The sequence below is a fragment of the Pinus tabuliformis genome, chromosome 4_1 (genome assembly GCF_031772625.1).
Source record: "Pinus tabuliformis cultivar Carrire ecotype Pingquan chromosome 4_1, CPIR1, whole genome shotgun sequence".
Classification (NCBI taxonomy): domain Eukaryota; kingdom Viridiplantae; phylum Streptophyta; class Pinopsida; order Pinales; family Pinaceae; genus Pinus; species Pinus tabuliformis.
Window position 1 is genome coordinate 168,824,819 of NC_142303.1, and position 4,148 is coordinate 168,828,966.

The window sequence follows — 4,148 nt, forward strand, 5'->3', positions numbered from 1 at the left end:
GAAATATATTTCAGATGTGTGTTTTGTTCTAGGTTTAAAGTAGAATCTGATAAGTATTGTTAAACTTAGAAAAAAGGGTACAATGTCTTTTTCAAAAATGGAGAATCCAAAATCTTGGATAAATTTCCAAGTAAATAGTTCATTAAAAAAGTTCAAGTGATAAGTAATAGATTTTTTCCCCTAAAGATAAAGCTATATTTGAAGCGAGTGCTCAAGCACAACTATCAATGAATTCACAAGAAGATGAAATAAAAATTGCAACAGTCACACAAACAAACGTTCAAGTAGAGATAAAACATGAAAATGGGTTATGGTACCTAATATTTGGGATCTTAACTTTGGAGGTCTAAACTTGCTACACAAGAAATGCATGGTAAAGGATCTGCCACTCATGGAAAAACTAGAGAGATTATATGAAGGATGCATTTTGGGAAAACAACATATATAATCATTTTCAACTAGAAAGTCAACAATGGCAAAGGCACCCTTGGAAATCATTCATTAATATTTGTGTGAACAAATGCATACACCTACAATTGGAGGAAGTTATTATTTCTTGTCATTCATAGATGAATACACAAGAAAAAAATGGGTCTACTTTCTAAGACGTAAAAGTGAAGTGTTTGAGCGCTTTTGGAAATTCAAGGCTATTGTTGAAAAACAAAGTGGGCACTACATAAAAGCTTCGAGAATTGGTAGAGGTTTTGAATACATCTCAAATGAATTCCTACATTTTTATAGGGGGCATGGAATTCATAAACAATTCACAACAACATAAACACCTGAATAAAATGGTGTCACTAAAAGGAAAAATAGAACAATTATGGAGATGGCAAGGAGTATGTTAAAGGAAAATCATTTTTCAAATGATTATTTGGCTAAAGTTGTAGCTTGTGAAACTCATATTATAAATAGATGTTCAACTAAAAGTGTAAAGAACATGATTCTGGAAGAAGTATGGAGTGGAAGAAAACATAGTGCACTCACATGAGTGTGTTTGGATGTGTGGCATATGCATTTGTCCTAGATGAACTAAGAAAGAAGTTGGATAGAAAGGGGGGAATGCATACTTGTTGGTTACAGTGATGAATCCAAGGCTTACAATCTATATAATCCAACATCCAAAAGGTCATAATCAACAGAGATGTATAGTTCATAGAATATGAAACATGTTATAACAGTTTGGAGAGGACAATCAATGTAAAAACAAGTCTACCACAAGAAGATAAAGATGAATTAGCAACAATAGGTAATTCTTTGATAATGAGTCTTACACCTATTCAATCTCAACAAAGTAGACCTCAAGTGACACCTTTAACAAGCAATACGAAAATCTCATACATTCCATTAAATACTCCTCCATGTGTGCAAAAAAATCAATAACTCCACATTCTCCAAGTTCAACTTCAAGTGACACATCAAATCCATCTTTGGCAAGCTTGAGAAGACAAAACTTTAAAAGTTTGAAAGATATTTATGAGAAAAATGAAGAAAAAAATATCGCAAGTCAAAATTCTTTTTTTTCTTTGTTTTCTCATGTAGATGATCCAATTAATTTTGAAGGCGCAATCAAGGAGAAAAAATGGTTAGCAATAATGGATGAGAAAATAGAGGCAATATAAAATATGATACATGTGAATTAGTGAATCTTCCACAAGGAAAAGAAGTCATAGGTGTGAAGTGGGCCTATAAGACCAAATGCAATGTTGAAGGAAGGATTGAAAGGTGTAAAGAAATGTTGGTCATTAAGGAATATAGGAAATATCTTGGAAGAGATTATGTTGAGACATTTGTGCCAGTTGCAAGAATGGAGACAGTGAGGACAATTTTAGCAATTGTCGCTCAACATAAATGGAAGGGATGCCGTGAAATCAATTTTTTTGAATAAAGTATTGAAATAGGAAGTGTATGATGAGCAACCACCTAGCTATGAGGTTCAAGAGAAAGAAGAAAAGGCGTACAAGCTAAAGAAAGATCTTTATGGGTTGAAGCAAACACCATGTGCATGGTATAGCAAAATAAACAATTATTTGTTGATCAATGAATTTAGAAAATGTGACAGTGAGCCTACACTCTACATCAAATAAATTGATGGTAATATTTTAATTGTAATCTTATATGTAGATGATCTAATTTTCGCAGGGAGTGACAATCTTCTAATTATTGACTTCAAATAGGTCATGAAAAATGAGTTTGGAATGACAAATTTGGGATTGTTAAAGTATTTTCTAGGCATATAAGTGAAGCGAATGGAAGATGACATTTTTATTTCTCAATCAAAATATGAATCAAAAATCTTGAAAAGGTCTAGAATGAAAAATAGCAAGCTTGCGCCAACTCTAACACCCATGGGTTTGAGCAAAGAATATTGTAGCAGCAATGCGAATCTAACACTATGCAAAAGTATGGTTGGCAATTTAATGTATTTGACTGCAACTAGGCCTGATTTAATGCATGCAGTAAGTTTAATTCCAAGATTCACAGAGACTCCAAAAGAGACACACTGACAAGTAGCTAAAAGAATTCTAAGGTATGTTAATGGAACGGAGGAAAATGGCATTCTATATACTACAACAAATGACTTTAGGTTGGTTCGATTTGCTGACAATGATTGAGTAGGAAGTGTAGATGATAGAAAAAGCACATCAGGCTATGTTTTCATATGGGTTTGAGATACATTTTGAAACAACAAAAAATTATTGTGACAACAATTCTGCAATTTCTTTATCCAAAATTCATTTTTTCACAAAATAAACAAACACAATGATACAACATATCATTTTATTAGAGAGTTGATCAACAATGGAGAAATTATTTTGGAACATTGTAGATCTCAAGATAAATATGCTGAGATCTTCACTAAACCATTGGCAAAAGAAAGTTTTTCTCATCTAAGTGATTGTTTGGGAATTTCCAATATTAATAGTTCCGATTAAGGGGGGGTGTTAGAAGATAATCCCAACTACTTCCCTAATTGAACATGACAGTGCAACATCCCTAAAGTACATGACTAATCACGTTTGATAATTTCCCTCAAATTGAAGCGACCTAAGCATAAATTAAGTTTTTTATTAGCATACCTCTATTTCTCATATCTGCAACACTCTATAACAAGAAGTTTTCATCCATTAATTAAATCACTGGAAATATCATGTATAGTTGGTATGTTCACTGAATGCAAGGTTTTACTGTGTGATAGGAATTTGTATTGTGCATTGTCTTAAAGTACTTGAAATTAATTTTGTGTATGCACACCATGTTTAATTTAATGTTTGTCTTGTCTAATTAACATATATCAATGTATGTTTGAATCGTGTGCCATGAATTTTTAGTTGTTTCTGAAGTGTATGGTGAAAATATAGGTTGGTGCTTAAAAACAAAGTATTCACTATGTAAAACAGAGTGTTTGTACCTTTGTAAGTCTGGTATTTATTGTGAGACAAAGCCTTAGTAGAAATCTAGAATTGAAGCCTCAATTTTAGTTTTCAATTGTGTTTTGCTTTATGATTTTATAATCCAAGTATTTTCCTTGTGCCCTACATTTTGGAGATTTAAATTTTGTTTTCACTACACAATATTCTATTTTTTATTCTTCATTACTCTAAGTATTGAACTCTGTGTTTATATTGCAAAGTATACGTTTTATTTTATCCTCCATCTTTATTGTCTTTCAGTTCCTCATCCAACAACACATTGCCTGCTTTAACATCCCGATGAATAATGTGCGGTCTTAGTCCCGATGAAGATAGAGAAGCCCACGAGCTACTCCCATTATTATATTGTAATGCTTCTCCCAATCAATCTAGTTGTGTTTTTTTGGGTCTGTATTGGTGCATGACATTAATTAATCGACGTAATCTGAATATCCTTGTTGAAACATTAATTATTTAGTTTTATGTCTCCTTTCGTAATGAAATAGAAGCCACTCACTGAAAACAATTTTATTGAGGTTCTTATTGTTTAAATACTCATAGAAAATCAGTCTTTTTGATCCCTCTATGCAAAAACCCAATAGGATTATAAGATTTTGATGTTGAATTTCGGCCCCATGTTTAATTTCATTTAAAACCTCTCTTTAATCCTTGCTTAGATTTGACAGGAGGTTTTTTCACAACTATTTCTTTTGCATCTAGAGTAGTTCCTTAACA